We start from the raw sequence: 22,886 nt of genomic DNA on the forward strand, positions 1-22,886 counted from the left end.
TGCATAGATCTGTCTGTGCTAACTATATTCATTTTCTTTCGAAAGTATATAGGGTGCAACAAAATAAGACATTTATGACGTACCACAGTGCTTCTATGAAATACTACTTTTGGAGAACACAGGAAAAGGGATAAAGGTTCGTTATGGTATTTAGTAACTGCCACTGCTCAGGTACTCACTGAAAATGCTAAAAAATAATTTGCTTGAGAAACAGGAGATGAAATGACTACTTTCAAACTTGGCTGAGACTTTTTTAGATTATAGTTTATAAAATCTAGGAACAGAATGTGAAAAATGTTATTATAGCAACAACTCTTTATACTGGTAATATTACCTTTTTAGATACTGCCTTTCACCAAACAGGCTCCCAAAGAGCCTTACTGTATACAATTAATACATATAGTTTCACCTCTGAAATGCAGATAGCTGCTTTTTTTTAAAGAAAGAATGACAGCTGCTTACACCCTAATCCTGCAAATCATATATTGGTAGCAAGAAATCTGTTCCTTATCCACTTGAGAGCTTTGGTTAAAAAATACAATTGTGTTTGATAGTCAAATTTAAACCTAATTGAAACAGAACAGTTGATGTAAAACATCTTCTAGCTAAGGCAGAAGCCTAGACTACAGATTTGACTACATATGTGAAAATATCCCAATGGAGCATGACTGAATCTTGATGCCATGAGACAATATTTTAAGCACTGTGATGGCCTGCAGTATGGTCTAGGCCCTGGGAATAGGTGTACAAACTGTGGGGGGAGCCCCTCTGAGGAGGGAGGACACAAGGTGGTTAGCAGGGGCATGTGAGGACCTGATGAAGTAGAACAGTCCTGTATCCTTGCTATTTTCTGAGGACAAGGAGGCAGCACCTCTCCAAGCGCAGGAACAGGTGCACGACGAGGAGAGGTTGGAGACCACACTACCTGTTTCTGGTCTGGTGTGGAGGGGTTGGAGCCTGAGCCTTGCCCCACACACCCTGCCCCAGACACTGGGCATAGGAGCAGGGCCTGGGCAGCAGCAATGCAGAGGAAGTGGCTGGACCGTGAAGTCAGCAGGTGCAGCCTGGTAGGGACTGTGGCCTGGGGAGGGGGAAAAAGGGGCTAGCTGTGGCTGCAGGAGGGGTCAGCATCCTGGGAGAGTGAGAGCAAGGGTGTGGCAGGAGTCAAAGCAGGGGGTCTGGGGACAGGGCTGGACTTGGGAGGGGAGAAAGAAGGGGGTGGTCATGGGACATGAATCTTTAAAGTTGGGGTGCAGCAAAATAAGTCTTGGAACCTCTGGTTTAGGGCACTAGACTGGCAGGCAGGAGACTTGGCTTCTGTTCATGACTCTGCCCCTGACCTGCTGAATGACCCTGGGCAAATTACTTCACCTTTTTCTGTGTTTCCCCTCCCACTATTGGTCTGTTTCATGTAATTAGACAGTAAACTCTTTGAGGAAGGGATTGTCTCCTATTTTGTGTTCTGCACAATGTCATAAAGGGGCATTGATCTTGACTAGGGCCTCTAAGTGCTACTGTAATGCAAATAATATTGACATGGGTCGGCATCATCCTGACACATCCTAACAATATTTCATTTCAATGTAATGACTATATTTTGGCATACACAGAGGACTTCCACACATGCCATGTCAATGATGTAATGGGATGATGTGCCAGGGACATAATGAGCGGATGAGATGTCATGCACTTTGATGTAGCACTGAGATGAGAGAGAAACTGGGAAATCTGAACTGGAATTGGAGAAGGCAAATGGGATGGTGGCTAAAGATCCCATTAAAACCAATAAGAGACCCTCAATCTTGCATGACATTCTTGGCCATCTTGTTGCATTTTCCCATATATCAGGTAAAATATCATGCATATGGGGTGGGGAGAGAGAACTTCCAGTTATAGTTTGGGGGAAGGTGCACTGTACTAACAGCCAGGAGACTCTAGATTGTAGTCTCACCTCTTCTATTGTCTGCTGTTAATATTTTGGTGTAGCTCACAACTCGTATTACTCATCACAGACCTTAACTTGACTAGGATTTAAAGGTGCGATGTTAACTAATGTGCTCTAAAGGTCTATTGTAGACTAGGCATGCAGCCTTTACAGTGTGAAAAATTGATCAAATTAAAACCTGGGCTGGTCAAATTAAAAGCTTATGCCTGGTTTACTACACGCAGAGCTGGGACTAGAACACGTCTCTAATATGACAGTATTCCCCTCAAGGAGCAGGGTCAGGTATCAGCCTCAGACTAACACCCAGGGGCCTGCGCTGTGGAGCGGAAGATCTTGCATTCAAATCCTCCAGTTACTCATGCAGGAAAAAACCAGAATAATCTCATTACTCAAGGCTGTCTGCACAAGGGGGCAGAGCTAAGGTCACAGGGGCAACCTTAATTCTGGTGTTTGCTAACCCACAGTGTGTAAAAACGACCCTCTCGAAGGTGGCACTTTTGAGAGGTCTGGGCGCCTCCGGGTCTTGCTAAGGAGCCTTCAAGTTACAGGTCACCTCCTGCATGGACTGACGCTCAGTGGGCATTACAAGCAGTCCCCAGCGCCTGTGGCTGGGGAGGGCCCCTCAGCGAGCTGAGGCTAGTGGGCCCGAGCGGGAAGCTGAGTGGTAGGCGCCCCCGAGACCCAACGCCGCCCACCCCGTGGATGTTACGGGAGCGGGGTGCCGGCTGTCTGGACATGGCCTCAGCCACAGAGGGTGAAGGCCGTGACAGGCGGGCTGTGTTCGGGTGGGACAAAGCTCAGGGGCTGGAGAATCGCCAAGCGGCACCAGGCGCGTTGGGCCGGCCCCTCTCCTGCCGTCTGGCTGGCAGGGCATGCCCGGCTCTGACTGGGTTTCCTAGGCAGCGTTGCCAAGGAAACCGGGCAGAGACCGCCCCAACCCGAGAGGCAACGCGACCCCCAGGCTCGTGACAAAGCCCCCGCTCGTCACACCTGCAGGCCCGGGGCGGACGCCGCGTTGCGGGCTCTGGCGCCGCCGTTAGACTGGCGGGCGGAGCGCGCGCGGGGAGCAGAGCCCTCGCCTGCGCAGCACGTGGCAGCGCCCGTCCCCCCGAGAACCCGGATGTGAGATCATCCCTGCACGCAGCGTGACCCCCTCCCTGCCCGGAAGTGAGGCGGCTGGGGCTGTACGGGAGCCGGGAGGTGTCGGGCAGGGGTGGGTTGGGGCGGGGGGTCTGGGCTTCGTCCCCGGCGCTCGTAGCAAGGAAGGTTGTGAGGGGGCGGAAATGTGGCTCCGTGACCGCCCTGCCTCGCCGCTCCCTCCTCCCACCGGGCACCAGTGACCGCCCGCCAGCATGAGACCCGCCGCCGAGCCGCTTAGCCCGCGCCGCGCTCCGGTAAGTTCCCGAGCCCCAGGGATCCTCAGTCTGCACCCGGGAGGTGGGTGGGTGGGTGGCGGGGGGGGTCTCCGCCCTTGGCCTTTGCTAGCAGCCCGGGCTCTGTCGCCCACCCCCCCCCCCCCGCGCTCGGGCCGCCGGGGCACACGGGCTCCGCAGGCAGTAGGGAGGCCCCGCGTCCCGGGCCAGTGGCTCTCCGCGCCCCTCCGCCGAGGCGTGCCCGGGACTGCCGGGGGCAGGTCTACGCACCGCCCCCTCACGGAGACCGCAGCCTTCCTCCCCGCGACAGCGCTCCTGCGGCAGCGAGCTCTGACTGTCCCCGTCCCGCCCCCAGGCCCCAGCGGAGGGGCCGCGATCTCGGCCCTTCTCTCATAACGAGGCCTGGCACGCTGGACCCCAGAGGGGTAGGGTGCAGGGCCTGTGCCCTCCTTCCCTCTCTCCTCCCTCATCCCAACACTGACTCCCAGGCAGGGGAGTGAGGCCTTGCCCCCAGTCCTGCACACTGGCTGGGACTCCACTCCCCTTCCCCTAGCAGCTGCTCCCCAGGATGGGGGGATTGTGCAAGGAAAGCGTGTGGAGTTCAGCTTATCTGGGGGGTGATTCAGGGTAGAGTCATAGAGAAGGGTCAGTGTCCCCCCGTTCCCCTACTTTTTCCATCCCTTACACGTCCCCCAAGGAAAGCACGGGGGAGAGGGTCTTCTGGCTTTTCCTCAGACACCTCTTACATTTCCTTCTGCTTGTAATCTATCACATACCCAACCCTTTTCCCCTCTTATCTAGGGGCCTGAATAAGCAATGATGACTGTGGACTCCTTGTTTCAAATGTGGAGCTTCTGTTCACATTGGGGTAGTAGCTTGGAAACAGGGCAGGAAGGTTCCTTGGTTCCTTTTGCTGAGCTCTTGATACTTGTGCACCTGAGTGCTGCATCAGCTATTCGGTGAATGAGTTCTAGTCTAACAGATGAGTTAATTTTGGGAATTTTTTTAATGAAATTAAAAAAAAAAAGTAGAAAGCACTGGTCTGCGTCCTTCCTTACCCCCAAAACAACTTGTATCAACCTGATCATTAACCTACGAGGTAGAGCCCTGGGGGGGAGGGCGTCTGAGAAAATTCCTCAGACATTCTTGTCAACTGTGGAAATGGCCCACCTTGACTATCACTACATAAGGTTTTCTCTGCCAGCCCTCACCTCACCCCCCCCCCCCCCCCCCGCTGGTATTAGCTCATCTTAAGTGATCACTCTCCTTACAGTGTGTATGGTAACACCCATTGTTTCATTTTCTCTGTGTATATAAATCTCCCCACTGTATTTTCCACTGAATGCATCCGATGAAGTGAGCTGTAGCTCACGAAAGCTTATGCTCAAATAAATTGGATAGTCTCTAAGGTGTCACAAGTACTCCTTTTCTTTTTACGAATACAGACTAACACGGCTGCTACTCTGAAACATGATAGCTTAGTTTACTTTTAAAGTGCAGTTTTTCTCTGTAAGAGTATTTATATTTTTATTCCTATTAATGCCTAGCTCTTATATGGTGGTGTTCATCCATACGTATCCAAGGGTTAATTTAAAAAAAAATCATTTGTCTGATGTTTGAGGGTCAGTGGCTTTCAAATTAAATGTGTTTACATGAAACAAAAGATGGAGTTTCTAGCTGTCTGCCATGCAAAGTCAATGTGGGATCTGATATCTAAGCTGGTTCTTTCCTACTCTTTATAACACTTCTGCAGAATAAATTATGCAGTCAGTGTTTCATGTGGTTTGAACAGTACAAAGGAATTCTTCTGGTGCTGGAATTGAAGTTGAGGTATCATGTGGGATAACATGGGGCTTTTTTAGTTAAAGTTTTCAGACAAAACCATCTATTTCTAAAGGCTTTTCTGAGATTGATTTGTTCCTATTTTCATAATTCTGGAAAGCAATCTGTTTTACTTAACTGTTCTGAAGGAATAAAACAGGGTGAGCATGTTAAGGGGGCACAGGAAATTTAGAAATCACACAGATGTCTGAAATTTACTTAATGTTCTTACAGCTAACTCCTAGGAGTCCTATACCTGAGAGTAGGGAAATGCATTTTTTTCTCTAATTCTTGATTTATTCTTTGCATTTAACAGCGTGTTTGTATGACTGTTTCTGCTGCATAGTCGTTTTTCCCTTTGTGTGGATCTTTCAGACAGCCATAGGGGAAAGAGAAACATTTTAAAATAATATTTGTAAAACCACAAAACACTGCAGGGACAAGTATAGTATCTGAAACTACTTCTGACTCAGTCCTTTGAAACTGACTAGATCTCAAGTTGACATATTTTTAAAATATCCAGAAATATTCTTCTTTGGTCTTCGTGCCACACTGAACAGCCATTAAACAGACTTCTACCAGATTTTAATTTCAACAACTAATAATTGATTTCAGAGTATGTAACTTGTTGAATTTTTAGTTACATAATCAAGGCCTTATTTAACTTGTGATATTGCAGAAATTGTAGATTCTGCAATATTAGGCTTCCACTGCAGTTATCATGGTGGGAGACCCGGGGCACCCCGCTCTCAGCCGTGGGCTGCCAACAGCGGGAGCCCCCACTCTCAGCCCCAGGTTGCCGACAGTGGAAAAGTGCAGAAAAGTAATAATGGACTTTATTACCGCAAATAATAAGGTTCATTAGTACTTTTCCACAATTTTCCATCTCTTGTCTACAACTCAGCTGCAATTTTTTGATAATCATCCTGCAATTCAAGTAGGGCCATATGCATGATTATCCATGAAGATCATGGTCAATTAAACCTGTCGGTAGCTATCCATAAATTTATATGCCAGCAAAAAAAAAAGAAGAAACAATGGCAAAAATCTCCTGATTATTAAAAATAGGAAAAGCTTGTCTGTCTTTTAAAAGTCAATACATACTGATTACAATTCTTAGAGGGATATCAGCTTGAAGGCTAGTTATTTTCAGAAAATTCAATAAAAGTAATTTCAGTTAAGTAAATCCCTTTGCTAATTTTTGTGGTTTTATGAGTATCTGAACTTTCTGAGCTGCAAATAAAAGAAACTGACTTATGCAGGGAAAATAGTTAAACCAGTTACTGTCAAATGCACAAAGTAAATGTTTTAAAAAATATTTTTTCAAATATGTTTTGTTTATTGAAATAATAAGCGTTCGATTCAGTTTTGAGTAATGTTTAAGTTGATGATTTCTCTTTCTACTGACTCTTGCTTGTTTTTGTTTTGTTTTGTTTTTTGTCTCCTGTTTGAGCTACAAGCTTTTTTAAAACCTCAGCCTTTTTGTATTGTACTTCACTTTTCTTTTTACATCCTGCACCCTTGCAGAACTTTGTATTCTGAAACTGTTTCTTACCATAGTGAGTTCTAGGTGCTCAGATGCTATGGTGATGGGCTCTATATAATAACACAAGTTACAAGTACCAAGATTCCTCATCATTTTCCCATTCTGTTTTTTCCACTGTACTGGTCAGAAGTAGATTTGGGATGGCTTTTCCTCTAGTAGCGTTCTCTGACTGGATCATGCTATTGAGAAGCATTCATGTGTTTTTGGAAAAGGAATTTCTTAGGCAAAACTTCAATAACGTTAAGATTTTCTGCCAGAATAAGGCATTCTAACTGAGGCCATTAGATGTTAAACTAAGGTAACTGATTGCAAGCAATGTCAGACTAAGTATTGCTTTTGTAAAATACCCTGATTTTGCGGAGTATTTTTAAGAATCAATGTCTTTTTTTTAAGCCATCCTTCTTTGCTTTCTGGGTATCTTCTTAACTTATTTAAAATTTTATATATGCAGCTAAATATAAATGAAAGAGACAAATGCATTTATTCATATGTATATAAATTACTTGGGAATTTTACCCAACACCCATGAAGGCAAGGATTAAGTCTAATCGCCAATCAAAACGTATGGAGCCCGGAGCCACGCCCTCTGCTGCTGCTTGAGTCCCTCCCTCACCACATGGGCAGAAGACCCTGGTAGAGGCCTGTGTGGGACTATGACTACACTGAACACTTTACAACAGTGCAGCTGTGCCACTGTAGCTGCACCGTTGTAAGGTGCACAGTGAAGCTGCTCTTTATCGATGGGAGCTCTCCCAGTGACAAAATAAAATCACCTCCAACGAGGGGCGGTAGCTTTGTCAGCGGGAGCACAGCTCCCGCTGATGAAGCTGTCCACACCAGCACTTTCCATCGTTAAAACTTTTGTCGTTCAGGGGTGTGTTTTTTCACACCACCGAGCGATAAGTTTTAACAACGGAAGTGCCATTGTAGACACAGCCTATTTTTTTAAATCCTGCTTCTGTCCTGCAATATCCACTCCCGCATTGTTTCTTGCAAGTTTATCCCATTCCCACCTGCAAAAACCTTAGATCCCGCAAATCCCACATGCTACAAAAAAAATAAAGTCAGTTAATATATAAAAGGAATTCAGGCACATTTTTTACTAGTAAAAGAATAAAACAAATCTTGCTTAAACCATGTAAAAATACTAACTCCTGTTATAATATCACATCTCTTTCTATCCCTTGGTTAAATTTAAGTATTGAAACCTTTATTTTAAAAAAAACAAACAAACTTGCTTTACATTGCTGAAATTCTATTTATGACAAACTGATGAGAGATTTAGTGTTTTTCTGCGAATTCCTGCCCTCTGGTGAGTTTTTGTTTTTTTGCCCACCCAATACCATCCACAGCAAAGTACATTTTACCTGCTCCTGTGATTATGGGAGTGGATCTGGCTGGACCTGCAGGATTCCAGTGTTGCTGCAGGGCTCTAGACCCTGGCTTTCCACTGGCTGAACTCTGCATCCTGCTATTCCTGCCCAGCCCCACACACACCAATCAATTATGTTGCCCTTCCACACACACTATCAATTACTGATGTCGTGTCAACAATAAATTGATGGATTTACCCCCTCCCCTCAAATTAATTTATTCAGATTGCATTCAAATTAAGAGTCTTCTGCTGGTGTGGCACTAGTGGGGGTTGGTGGGGCTAAAGATTCGCTCCTACACCAGACCCCATTCTACCCAAATCTGAGCATCAGCTTGGAGGGCTGCCAGACTAGCAGGTGTCTAACACCCCATTTTAAAGATGTTATGCATCTTGGACTGTACGGTCTTTGAGGCATGAACTGTCTTTGTTATATGTTTGTACAGCATCTAGCACAGTGGAATCCTAGTGCATGATGGGAGCTTCTAAGTAAGTGCTTGACTTACTGACTTATACCTCTTTATTCCACTCGGAACTTACGGCCTTCACTACTGCTTTTCGTGATCTCTTGATGCAGTCCTAGCTTCTCCTCGTGTAATCTTAATGATGTTCAGTTCTACTTCTGTTGTGCATTTCCAAGTTTTGCTTGGTCTGTCTTGTTGCCTCTTGCCCTGGGAATTCTAGTCCAGTGCCTGTCTTATTATATTGTTTGGTTCCTTCCTCCATGTGTGCCCTAGCTATCTCAATTTCTGTTCCATAATTTTCTGTCTTCAACTGTCTGATATTATGGATTGTGTAAGGCAGCCGCTTATAAAAATTGGGAGTTTAGATCATAGCATCTTGATGAGCCTCCAAGTTTCAGTGTCCTGTAGTAAAACAGATTTTTACAATGGTATTAAATATTCAACTTCAGTTTGGAGGACAAGATTTCTGTTTCTCCAGATTGGCTTTAGGGTTACAAAGGCATGTTTGGCTTTTCCTATTCTAGCTCTAATATCTTTCTGTTCCACATGTTTTGTTTACAGTGCTGCCAAGACGTGATGTCAGACCTGTTGTGCTAATTGAACCTACAAATTTACCCTAATTGTGAGCTCAGCTGTGAAAAGTGAAAGTTCATAAAGTGGACAGGGATGGTGTCCCTAGCCTCTCTTTGCCAGAAGCTGGTAATGGGCAACACGGGATGGATCGCTTGATGATTACCTGTTCTGTTCATTCCCTCTGGGGTACCTGGCATTGGCCACTGTCGGAAGACAGGATACTGGGCTAGATGGACCTTTGGTCTGACCCAGTATGGCTGTTCTTGTGTTCCAGTAACCTATAATAAATGTTGAAAGGAAAAGGTGAAAAAGGGGGGAGACAGACTGAATTAGTACAAGTGAAAAGGTTTACTGATATAATTCAAGGACTGTGTTAAGAATAATGGCTGGTAAACAAGAAAAGTGGGGACTGGAAATCCATGAACCAAAATTGGTATGTTGGAAATTAGGCCCAATTGGTAGCTGAAATAATTAAGAATGTTCCACCCATCGCTCACTTTTGAGATCCTTAAGAGGGGAATTTTTGGGGACAGATGTGAATTCTGGCTGACTGAAAAACAAGAGAAGGGGAAGGAGCAAGCTTCACAATCGTGACTGCCACCCCGGGCCTTCTTTGGTCAGGACATCTTTCAGAACTAGAACAATCTGGGCCAGAGCGAGGGACCTCAATGACATCTCCACTGGCTCTGGCTAAATCCCAGGATGTGAGACTTTGTCACAAACCTCCCTGCCCACTGTGTGTTCTTTTTCTTTCCCACCTTATTTCTTTTTTCCTATTCTTTTGCCTTCTGTTTGATAAGAATCTGGCTCAATTGGCCGAGACTATATTTTGCAACACTGCAGTAAGCCTGTGACCAAAGAGACAGCTAAAAGCAATGCCCTGAACAGCCAGATATTGGTGCAAGTTTGCCTGTTTTGGGAGTGGCTGATAAGACTATGTGCTCTGCTTGTATTTTTTCAGTCAGCAAAGTTGCAAGTGAGAGTCAACACTAGAGACAGAAGCTGCATTTTCCATCTCTGCTGTTCTTTTCTTTCCCCTGTTGTGTGTTTGTCTTGTTTTGCCTTCTAGGAAACAGGATCAGACTTGAGCAGCAGCAGCAAAAATGTCCACTTCAGTCCATCTCCCCTAACTTCTTTTTGGGGAAAAGAAAAGGACAGTTATTACCATCTTTAATACCATCTAAGACAGGGGTCCCCAACGTGGTGCCCGCGGGTGCCATGGCATTTTTGTGCACCCGCAGGACACCCCGGTGCAGAAATGCTGCCGAGAAGTGTTGCTGTTTCTTGGCGGCATTTCAGCAGTGACGCTTATTGCCGTTGCCGCTTCTCGGCAGCGGGGTGTCTGGGGCCCTCCACAGTCTTCTGGGAATAGCAATATGCTATTTCCACAAGAAAGGTTGGGGACCACTGATCTAAGAGACTGACAGACCAGAGGGGTTTCTTTTTAAAAACTCGCTCCAGCTAAAGAGAAAATGAAAACCTTATTTAATATTTTTCGTTTCAAATGCTTTAACTGTTTTCCTTTATCTGTATCTTTAATAAAAGGTTAAAAAAATAATAGTGTGGTTTCTATGGTTCTAAGTAGATTGATGTCTCTATTACCAAACCCTGAACCCTGTTTAAAACTACAGTTTCAGGGTCATGCTCACACTTTTGACTCTTTGGGCCCATAGTCTATCAGAATTAATATAACAGACCTCATCTATGTCAATTCCAGTAAGTGCCATTGGTGATTTTTGTTGTGTTGATTCTCATCATTTTTGTTTTCTTGGTGTTGATTCAGCCCTATTAGTTGTGCATAAGCCTGGAGATCGTTTGTTTTAGCTTGCCTGTCTCAGTGGGTATGGGACATCACATTGATGTCATCTGCAAAGACGAAGTCTTCTGGCTTCTCTGTGAAAGTCCATTGTATCTGTCTCGGTTGTTCTGTGGTTTTCTCAGTACCCCATCCGTTACTAATAGATGAAGGTCTTGAATTAGGTGACATAAGACATCCTTGTCTGACTCTGGTGGTTACTTCTAATGGCTTCGTCGATTTGCTGTTATGTATTACTTGACGTGTCATATTTTTCATAGAAGCTCTGAATGATCAGTGTCATTTTTGGAGGAATTCCATAGTGGCATAGTTACTTCCATAAGGTATGTCTAGCCACTGTGTCAAAGGCTTTTTGGAAATCTATGAAATTCATAGAGTGCGACTGATATTTGATCATCAACGGTTCTGAGATATGTAGGATTACTATTTGAGCTATGCATGATTTCTCCTGTTCAGCCCTGCCTGTTGTTGTCATAGCCTTGAATCTACAGCTTTCTTTGTTCTGTCTAGAATGATGCATGTAAATATTTTAATTGGGATGGACAGCAGTTGAATGCCTCTCCAGTTTTTACACTGACTGAGGTCCTTTTCTTTGGCAGCTTCACTGTATGACCATTGTTCCACTTGTTTCCTATTTTTTTCTTTTCCCCATATCTTTATAAGAGGCCTTTCAAAGTGTCTTCTGCCTTCTTTGAGTCCTCCTTAAGCGCTGCTGCAATAAAAATAATTAATCCCACCCAACGAATGATTCTGTGGCAAGTTCTGTTTGTTGGATCCTTTCACTGCCACCCCAGGAGACTCCTCTGCATGTTGGAGTGACAGGAACCTCTCTCGTCTCCTTTCCCCCTGTCCTATCCCACATATCCCATTGCTAAGTTGTCTGGGTTTCCCAGAATACTTTGTTTTCACAACAGTCCGTTTAAGGCACCTTACTTCCTGTGCAGTGGCTGTCCCCTTCAGCAGAGGCAGTGACACCACACTGCCGCAGCTAGTTGTGTACATATTGGGGCAGACATCACTGCTTTAATTTCCATTGATCCATGTTTGGAAGGTAATGTTTGCACCATAAAGGCTGGAAATATTTTTTAAATGAAAGCCTCAATTTGGTAGAAATTTTTCTTCATCCTGAGAAGATGACTACTCACTGTAGCTTAGTAGATTTTTTTAGTACTGTGCTTGCATGTGCATATAAGCAGAGTGTGAAGCTGTGCGTATATAATGCAGAAATGTCTGTTTTAGGGACAAGGTGGGTTAGGTAACATCTTTTTTTGGACTCACTTTTGTTGGTGAGAGAGACAAGCTTTTCAAGCTCTTCAGGCTCTCTCTGTAAGCTTGAAGGCTTGTCTCTGTCACCAACAGAAGTTGGTCCAATAAAAGATATTACCTCACCCACCTTGTCTCTCAAATATCCTGGGACTGACACGGCTACAATAACACTGCACACAAAAATGGAAGATGATATTTTTAGGGGTCATTTTCAGTTATTTGTAACTTTGGCAATTTTTTTAACTGCAGTTTTATGCTCAGTTTGGGAGCAAACTTTTAAAATTTTTTTAACTTGGTTTGCCTATTTTTGAGAACATTTGACAGAGCAAAAGACCCTATGTTCAGTGACCTGGTAAAAGTCTCTTAAAAATGTACAAGATATAATGTATGTAAATTATTTTATGTAATCTGTTAACTGACTGCCAGTGTTCTTTGGATTTGTGTAGGCATGTGTCTCTTAGGAAACTTAGTAGGTAGTGTAATGCATTTCTCTTTGCTGATTCAGAAACTCATTGCTACTACAGGTTATAGAAAGATTGACTCTACGAGATTAGTGAATCGAATTACTTATCTACATCACTGTACTGGCTTGTTTCTCTCAAAAAGTGACTTATACTTTCCTGTCAAAATGAACAGCTACCTTTCTGTATTTCTGTAAAAATACTTTGTTGCAGAAGTGGCCAAAGTAAAGTGGTGTAAAGCATGTTAACTAGATGCACAGTTTGATAATTTGACCTTTATTTTAATTTATCAATACTACTTCCTTTCCTGTGCTGTTTTTCCAGAGGCTGAGGCAAGGCTGTGTTGATTTCAAGTGTACTCTACACAAATTGAATTCCGGTTACCTGGACAGAAGGATTGCCAAACTGAGTTGCCTCAGATACATTGGGGGTAATCAGTGTGTTCTTCCCTGTTTTTGGTGTTGGATTTCTTATGGGATTGAAGTGGGGAGTGGATAGTTCTAGGGAATGTAAATTGTGAGCTCGTGAAGGGTTAGAACATGTTAAACTTTTTAAAAAGCATCCTTTTTAACAGACATTGTCAATGAGCTAATTATGTTTTGTTAAAACCAAGCCAGGAGTTTTGAGTGTTTCTGCTCTTTGTCTACACTAGAGCACTCAATTAATTGTGCTTCAGTTAATAGCATCATATATACCAAAATATCAACAACTGAGTGTTTCCACCATCATTTGTCTTTGCGTCCATCCTTGGGTTGCCCTACACCAATGTGAGGTGTGGGTTGTCATCTGGTATACAATTTAACCCAACGTTTTTACAGAGGTAAACTCTCAGCTCAATTGACTATGCAACATGCTGACACAACTAGGGCTCTGTCAATTCTGACAGATCAGATTGCTGCCTCAGTTGGCAAACCTCTACACAACAAAAAAATTCCCTGCAACAGCGAGACTCCAAGCCTGGGTCAACTGATTCAGGCTAACGCTATGGGGCTAAAAATAGAAGTACAGGTGTTCCTGCTGATGCTTGAGCCCGAGCTCTGAGACCCGTCCTCCTCTCTGGGTTTCACAGCCCAGGCTCCAGCCTGAGCAGGAAGTCTACACTGCTATTTTTAGCTCTGTAGCACAAGCCTGCATCAGTTGACCCAGGCTCTAAGACTCATTGCCACATTTGTTTTTTCTAGTGTAGATGTACCCATAGTTTACAGGGTGAGAATCCGCTCTCTGAACTACTGACACCATATCCCCTTCCCTCTCTCCTTTTCTGCAGAGGATCTCTGGCTGAGACTGCACTGTTTACCTCTTGGTCATGCCCTCTCACGTATGTCTTCTTTCCAGAGTTAGGGTTTCAGCTGGTAAACCACCATTAGCTGAAGATTTACAGCGTTGGGGCACGGGAGGAGGGGAATCATGGCTAGGGAACATTTCTGGGATAATGAGGGGGACTGAAGGGCCAGGCAAGGCAGAGAAATTGTCACTCTGTACATGGACAGCTGTCAGGGCAGACAGATTGTTCATTTGATGTTGACAGTACACCAGTTGTTCCTTTTGTATTGAGATAAAGCCGAGGACCCCGTTGTGCTAGGCACTGTGCAAACATAAAATAAAAAGACTGTTTCTGTCCCGAAAAGTTTAAAGGCTGTGTTCCAGTGTGGTTGCAGCTTAATCATTTAGTTTCTTAACTTTGAATGGACTAGTCATTGAACTGAAATAGTTGAGTAAACTGAAATGGAAAAAAATATTCTCTGTGCCTGCAGAAAAAGCTAATGGTATCTAAAACAGATTTAGCACTTCAACAAACTCTGGTTCCAGGTACTTAGCCACTGCCTGCCAGCAGCTCAGGGGTTTGACTTCTTCCTTTAAAACTTGACATCCAAAAAAATGAAGTAATACATATTTGATTAGTCCATTTCTATTTTCATTTTCAATAAGTTTAAATTAAATACAGGCTGATTTTTTTTAAAACTTAAACTGATTTAAATTTTTTTAAAAATCTGATTTTTCTTTCTTTTTTAAAAAACCTGTTTTTATCCACCCTGTTCAGAAGTTATATTTAAGTTTACATTCCATTTTTGTATGTCTTTAAAGATTTTTATAAGGTCACACAGTTTTGTTTTGTGTTTTTTTTAAAAAACAAACAAATTCTTGCGAAAAAATCTGGAGTTGGCTTGCTTGACCATTAATTGTAACCTGAAGCAATCATTTACTGTTTTCACTGTAGAAAAGTGTATATCGCTACAAAATAAAATTGCAAATGATTTGTTTGAATCTGTCTGTACAATTTAAGAACTCTGTTAGATTTTGAACTCTGCATATATCTTTACCAAGTTGCAAACTCCACTTTGAAGGTGCATGCAGCCCATTGTCTTTACTGTTGTCCTTTTACCTCCATGTTGGACTGAAATTCCAACAGGAGTACTGGCAAAGGTGTAACAGTAGAGGATTGATAAACCTTGATGGTGTCCTATTCAAACAGGAAGCACTCTGGGAAAAAAGGCTGACCCCTTCCTTTCACAGAGGAACTGTTTTCTGGGGAGAGGTCACCTAGCAATTAAATCACCTGGGGGTCACCTATTATGGCTGACCAGGGAGTCACCTGACAGAGGAGACTGACTAGAAGGTTATAAAGAGGCTGCTCTGTTTGTTTTCTCTTTGGCTATTTTTTTTACTGTCTTAAGATGAGGAAACATGTTGCAGGAGCCGAGTGAGTCGAGGGTGAAGGGGAGACACGCTTTTATCTATGTGAGCATATGGTCCCGCAAGCACTTCTAAGGGAAGGATGAGCTAGAGAGGGAAAATGTACATAAGAGTTGGGGTTTTTCCCTTGTATTCTCTGTGATTCTCATTATTAAAGGGCAATGCTATATTTGAATCCTGTGCAAACTCTGTGTTCGTTCTATACCTACTTATGTGCCCTTTGAAGAGATAAAACCAGAACGCTCACATTTGGATGGAATTCTAAGAAAGGGACTATTTAAATTATGAGGGGAGTCTGAGGAGCCCGTAATGGTTCCATGGGCTAGGCATGTGGGCGGTGTGGTAACCATTCTCACGAGGGAGTATTAGATGAAGGGTTTCACTCTGACAGTGCATCTATGACTCAAGAACTAAGACAGTGCCTGAGCCTGGGTTCTGTGCAGACTTTGAAGGCTTAAACACCCATGAAAGCAGAGGCTGGGATTCCTTTCAGTCTGGTGGGCTGCCAGCAAGAGAAGCCCAACTAGGGCTGTGACATATTTGGCATATAGTTATAACTGAAGTAGAATGGACAGAATTCCGTTTATAGAACTTATTCTGCAGGAAGATGGATATATATCTCAGAGGTGGTTCTCCTATCTGTCTGAATGCATACGTTTAACAAAACTTTTTTTCTCTCTGATTTTTGATAAGAAAGTAGTAATAGTGGAAAGGGGCAGTATTTATAGTAATCAAACTTGTGGATGATTCATAGCTGGGAGAGACTGCAAATGCTGTGGAGGTTAGAATTTAAAAACTCTTTGAATAATACATTGGAGAAATCGCTGAAATGAAAGAAAAAAAGTCAATAAAGACATTTGAAGAATCAGTCAAAGCATTGGACGCTCTAAATGGCTACTAATTTCATGGACAATTACACTGCATTCTTACTAAAGACACCCCTTGCTCCTGGGGGGCTGTAACTAATTGAGATGAGTTCTCTCTGTAAGAACTGCATGAATATAAGAGGTGGGAGGAAAACTACATTAATAACACTACAGAAGAGGGTGAGTAAAGTTGATGAGTTAGCAGTATAGCTTTACAAAGAGCCAAATGTTATGTCGGGCTATGTTAATAGGATTATCATGTGACTTAAGCAAGGTAACTTGTATTCTTGCTCAGTAGTGGCTTGTCCTCAGTTTGGGTACTACATTCAATTTGGGTACTACATTCAATTCAATTAAAAATCTTTTTATTAAAGCAAAGTTACAATAAAATATTAACATACATCATACAATCCATATTTATTCAGGATCAGGTTAATATTCAAATAACCTGTCTAAAGATTAATAAGAAATTGAAGCAAACAACATAGCAAAAATTGCAGCAAGAAACAACCCCCCAAAGTAATGAGTCACTCACTGCAGTTAACTGAATTTTGTGAGGGAAGTTATTTCAAATAGCTGCATCATCAAATATACTTTTATCAGATACCTGATAACTGTAGTTTGGATTTATCTATAAGTGTTTAGAATAATATACTGTAATACAGCAGTTTTAAACTGTGGTCTGCAGAGAGCCGGCTAGTCACATGATGTTGGCTCTCCTCTTGGTTTCCAACTACTAAATTACATTAAACACTTCCCTATATTTTTTTATTAAAGCAATTTGCAGTAGTTGCCACAGGGATAGTACATGATCCACAGTGGGCGGGGGGGTGGTCCGTGAGACATTCTAGGAGTCGTCCACGCTGTGTTTCTTTGTCCATGCTATAGACATTCTACTTTGCAGGTAAAGCTTGCAGATTCATTATGATGGGTCTTACCCCAGCATGCAAAACCTTGGAGGCAGAACCAGACCTATCAATCAAGGCAATAGTCACTCCTATGAAGACCCAGCCAGATCATTCTGCCTCCAACATTTGCAGGGAGGCTTTACAAGACCTCCTGCTCAGAGCAATAAGAAAATAGGGCAAAACAACCAAAAAGGGATCCTTTTTATTTTTCATCTGTGAGGGCTTCTTTGGTAAGGACATCTCTCAGGCGACCAGAGATATAAAGAAGCTGGCAGAACAGAGCACAAAAATGTCTGGCCTAACTGGATACAACTTGGTATGGATCAGCTATGCTACACCTGCTGTGCTAACCAGAGCCTCAAACCATCCATTGACTATACCACCACTGCTTTCTCACTCTTCTCCAAACAGCCAGCTTTGGAGGGATGAGAGGGAGAGCAGTCCACACATGGAAGAACAAGTAGGGAATAAGGGGCCCCATTTCTCATGCCGCTCTTATGTAACTCTACCTTGCTCACTGAGAGATGATATTAAACAAAAGGGCTGTTTCATGTTCCTGCCCTTCCCTTGAGCAGGTGGTTAGGGAACATATGTAAAATTCAAGGCCACTTACGGAGTTATCTCAAGAGTGAACCTTTCAAGTGTTACACATACTTCTACAGCACAGCGGCAGATGTGGTTCCCCCTTTCAGTTCCTTTTTCTCAGGGCATAGAGGCCGTTCTCCCTCTATATTACAAAGAAGGGGTAAAAACCCTATAAAGAAAAGATACATTCAGTGTTGGAATCCTGAGAGGTTAATTTCTCTCTCTGCCGCCCCCAAAAAATCTGAGAAATTGGGAAAGAAAATCAAAGGCATCAGGGAAGGACACTACAGATTCTGACCGTAGGGGCCACTCCTCCACAGAGGAAGGTTTCTAAGGCTTAATACCCCCCTCCCAAACAAAAGTAACATAATATAAATCCTTCCACTGTACAGGCTCTAAGAAGGGACAAGAAAGGGCCAAGGGAGCACAAAGAATGTTCTTCATATTCATCTTCCTGTGAGCAAGGACCTCTCTTTTGGATTTGGAGCCAGAGCCTATGGAGGAGGAACCTTAAAAACTATATTTTTTAGGCAGGTTGTTTTGAAGCCATTCTCAGGAGTACTTTGCAGACTCTGTGTTCCTCCAGTGGAGCCCTTGGAAAAGGAGTTAGTCCACCCACAAGTAAACTTTTCCTGATTGATACTCCCAAAAGTATCAATTTAGTCTCATTTAAAAGAATGACAATAAAGAAAAAGAAAGTGAAGCTACATCAGCAGCCTTTAGTAGACATGCTGCCTGCATGTCTGGTGCTAGAACCAGGTACGCATGGTCAGACTCCTTAGTGACCACTTAGTGCCATTCAAAATCAAAAGATCCTCTGGACTAGCAGACGTTTTTTTAAAGCAAGAATTTCATAACAGTGGCTGTTGTGGGAGATGCTCCAACCCCAAAAAGCCTGAGATTTACAGTATGAGTAGCATGTAATACTTGATTCTGTGTGACAACACCAACTCCACCTGGTTAAGACCATGGAAAGCGAATCCATAGGCAATCAGGTACTAGGTACCTCTAAATATCCTGTCAGGTAGGCTCTCTTGTAAGTCTGTAGATAGCACTGTCGTGGAAACCACTTTTAAATTAAGCAAATAAAATATCAAAGGATACCTTGGAGCGCAAAAGGAAATATAGACCCTATTATAGGTCTTGACACACATACCATCCAGATAATTATAGGAAGGCTATTCAACGAGCTGACCAAATATATCACTTGGCATAAGGAAGAAAGGAGATGTTTCCAGAAAGCCCCTTATATCGGGCAAGCATGACTACAGGATGACTCTATGATGTGGTGCTCCCCATGTAGGGATCAAGTAGCAGAGAATCTCAAAGTGTCGGATCAGTACTACATTGGAAAAATGGAAAATTCTACTTACTTGGATAATTCACCACTCCACCCCACCTGACATGGCAAACAGTGGGCAAATAAATTTGTGCACCTGAGCTGGTGTATTTTCATGACAATTTTGCGAAGTTGATTTAACCTTAGTTGAATCTGTGTCCAATCCATAATTAACTTCTCTGCCAAGACAGCCAACAAGAGTACCTCTCAGCCAAATGTGTGGTGATTGACACGGTCATAAATATAAAGGGAAGGGTAGCCACCTTTCTATATACAGTGCTATAAAATCCCTCCTGGCCAGAGGCAAAGTCCTTTTACCTGTAAAGGGTTAAGAAGCTCAGGTAACCTGGCTGGCACCTGACCCAAAATGACCAATGTGGGGATAAGATACTTTCAAATCTGGAGGGGGGGAAAGGCTTTTGCCTGTCTGTGATACCTTTGCCGAGAACAGATCAAGGATGCAAGCCCTCCAGCTCCTATAAATTTAGTAAGTAATCTAGCTAGTAAATGTGTTAGGTTTTCTTTGTTTTGCCTTGTGAAATTCGCTGTGCTGGGGAAAATGTGTATTCCTGTTTTTGTGTCTTTTTGTAACTTAAGGTTTTGCCTAGAGGAATTCTCTATGTTTTGAATCTGACTGCCTGTAAGATTACCTTCCATTCTGATCTTACAGAGTTGTTCTCATCTTTTTTTTTGTTGTTGTTCTTCTAATAAAGTTCTGATTTTTAAGAATCTGATTGGGTTTTTTGGGTCTTAAAAATCCAAGGCTGGTTTGTGCTCATCTTGTTTATTCTCAAGCCTCCCCAGGAAAGGGGGTGTAAGGGCTTTGGGGGATATTTTGGGGAAATAGGAACTCCAAGTGGTCCTTTCCCTGATTGTTTGTTAAATCACTTGGTGGTGGCAGCGTTTACCTAATCCAAGGGCAAAGACTTTGTGCCTTGGGGAAGTTTTAGCTAAGCTGGTAGAAATAAGCTTAGGGGGTCTTTCTTGTGGGTCCCAACATCTGTACCCTAGAGTTCAGAGAGGCAAAGGAACCCTGACAGACACTTATAGACTAGAAGAAAGCTGAGACACATCCCTCAGGTTATATCCTGGATCCAGAAGTCATGTTTTTATACAAAGCAGCAGAGCATGGTAGAATAGTATTCACTGCCAGCAGCACCAGGGATAATGTCAACACAAGTAACACTGCTGACCTACGGCAGTTTTAGCTCAAATAAGGTCAGTTTCTTGGCCAAACAGTGTTAAATCACATTTCATCTTCAAAGCACTTAAGCTTCAACATCAAAACCTGTGAGTTATGATCCCTCTTCCAGATAGGGAAAATGAGTCGGAAGTAAGGTTCCCAATACCACAGAACAAGTCTGTGTTAGAGACTAGATTGACATTCAGTGGTTTGTCTTGTACTTGGGTCAGAGATAAGACATGCTAATTTGTTGTGTTGTGCTGTTAAACATCTGATGCACTTTAACTCAGTGATCTTTCAGATGGCATAATGTAGTCCCTCTCCCTTCTACTCATGTTTGTATATAAATTTGTAAACATTTCAGATATGGGGGCTACATAAATATGATTTTATCACATTTTGTACAGATTTCTGCAGGAGTAATCACTAACAAGATAACTGTCTGAACTTTATGATCTGATATAATGAGGCGGTGGAACATTCCCTACCTCTCTATGCCTCTCTCCTCATACTGCATCGGAGAAGAAAGGGGCAGGGGCAAAGCTTCACAATATTGGTAAACCACAGCGTTTTGTTTGCAGTGTGATAGACTAGCTAATGTCTGTTTGGTTAATAGTGTTTGGTTCTGCACAGAAACATGTCAGTGTGGTCATTTGCAAAATACCACCCCTAGTGAATGGGATTAATTTTGCTTTTGTAAAATATACTTGTAAATTATGCTTTATGCTGTTTCATTGTCTCTTCCCTTTGAACAACTGCTATACATCTGAACTATGTATATTTTATAATATCCTAAAAAAGGAGATGAGTCCTGTTAGAATAAGGTCCAACCCTCTTTCTAAATCTGGAATAAGAAAACTATTCTAATCTGTGTATTATTGTTCCAGGACTGCCTGTGTGTCACTCTGAGGTCTAGAATGTCTGAGTCAGTGTGAAGTGATGGAAACAGCTACAAACATGGTTGAGAGCTCTTTTTGTTCAGAATATCACCAGGTTCAATTTTCACTGGGATTTGTGGTCATTTACTGTCCAATTTTAAGTTCTTAGCCATTTTGACTTAATGAATTACACCCCTGCAATAGTAAGACATGTCTTACCAAGAGTCTATTTCATTGAAGATATTAGCGGTAACTTGATCAGTCACCATCCTTACCGTACAGCTAATTTGCCTACAACAGTTGCATTGATTGTATGAGGGAGACTGGACAGATGGTGGATTGCTTGGCCCAACTGCTACCATTCTTCAAAACCACCCACACAACATAGCCAGCACACATAGTAAACCCAATTACATGTAGCTCCTCACTGCAGCACATCCCCCTCCTTTGCCACAGAAATCCTCAAACTCCCAGCACAACACGCGCACATGTTCACTCTCACGTATGCTTACTGTCAAACCATGCACATGAGCAGCAGAGCCACAGGTCATCACTAACACATGTGAAGAAAACAAAGATACCAAAAGATCTTTCTACAAAAGCATCACATTGGTACTGCTGAATCAAAAATAGCTGTAAAAATGCAGGAATGCAGCACATCTATGAAACTGTGATCATAATAGAAACAGTATGTTCTTTGCACAACTTAGTCCTCAGGAGAAGTGTAGTAATTCTGTTCCCCGATAAGACCTTAACTCGGAAAAACTCCTTTCTGGCGGGATTGTACCCAGGACAGCCTTTAAAGATAGAAAAGTCCTAAAGGCACTTCTGACCAAAGGATCAACAGGATGCTTAATCTAGGGGTTTAGTACAAGAACTAGGTCCTCAGAGGGAGTTCTTCGCAACGCTACATGAATGAAAAGGTAGGCAGCTATAAGAAATCTTATGCCTCGGTAAGAGGACAATCCTGCACCTGCTTGCTGTCTAGTGAGCTAGAAATGTCCATCGCTTGGGTTTCAGTGTTGGGTTTGGGGCCAATGTTGAGACTTTACTGTAAGAACTTTTATCTCCCCACTCCTCGGGGGTGAGGGGGGAAGTTGCCTTACCTTCACCAAATCCATCCATGCTAGTGACGGAAGGGTCGTCTACTCTACAGTAGTGCGGCTACAGTGCTGTTGAGGGAAGGGGTTTTTCTCTTGATGTAGCTGAGAAATGAAATTTTTCACAGCCCTGAGCGATGGAGCTAGGTGATCTAATTTTTAGGTGTAGACTAGGCCTTAAAGGCATTGTACACCAGGCCTCTGGATATGCCCAGTTTTGGGATACTTTCTCAAGGTGTTACCTGCACAAAATTTTCAGTTACCCGCATACTCTAGGGGCACCCACATTTAGCCTTCCATGGGCTCAAGGCTTAACCCTGTAAATTTAAGTACCCATCCTTACTCAATTCCTAGGAGCTCAGGGCGTCCTTTGTAGGACCTTTTATCAGTGAAAGAGCCTTACACAGTAATATCCTTATCCTCTATTTATTAACAATTACCGAGCAAAATACACAAGCTAAGCATACAATGCTATGCTCACCAATTCTGATCATTCAGGCAGACTTTACTGTTAGCCAGGCAAGGTCAGTCTCGTCTGGATTCTGGTTGCTGGATTCACAGTTGTGCAGAGGATTCTTAGCAGCTCTGATCTTAGGCTGTGTCTTAGAGGTGAGTTTGTCGTCTTCTCCTCCTCCCCCCCCCCCCCCCCCCGTTTATATAGTGAAACTTGAGTCCTGCTTAGCTATACCTTAACTA

General features: G+C 43.1%; 1 protein-coding gene across 3 annotated transcripts in view; it reads left to right on the forward strand.

Annotated features, from left to right (window-relative positions):
* Nucleotides 1-3,144: 3,144 nt before the first annotated feature.
* Nucleotides 3,145-22,886, forward strand: part of SPOPL (speckle type BTB/POZ protein like) — a 60,668-nt gene continuing 40,926 nt past the window's right edge. Inside the window, exons 1-2 of one of the 3 annotated variants that reach the window (XM_048870409.2) lie at nucleotides 3,147-3,339; nucleotides 12,962-13,067. The gene's annotated coding sequence lies outside the window, so the exon portion shown is untranslated. Of the gene's footprint in view, nucleotides 3,340-12,961; nucleotides 13,068-22,886 lie in introns of all 3 variants that reach the window. The other 2 variants (XM_048870412.2, XM_048870408.2) reach the window with 2 other exon arrangements.

Source organism: Caretta caretta, chromosome 11 (assembly GCF_965140235.1).
Source record: "Caretta caretta isolate rCarCar2 chromosome 11, rCarCar1.hap1, whole genome shotgun sequence".
In the NCBI taxonomy this organism is placed as follows: domain Eukaryota; kingdom Metazoa; phylum Chordata; order Testudines; family Cheloniidae; genus Caretta; species Caretta caretta.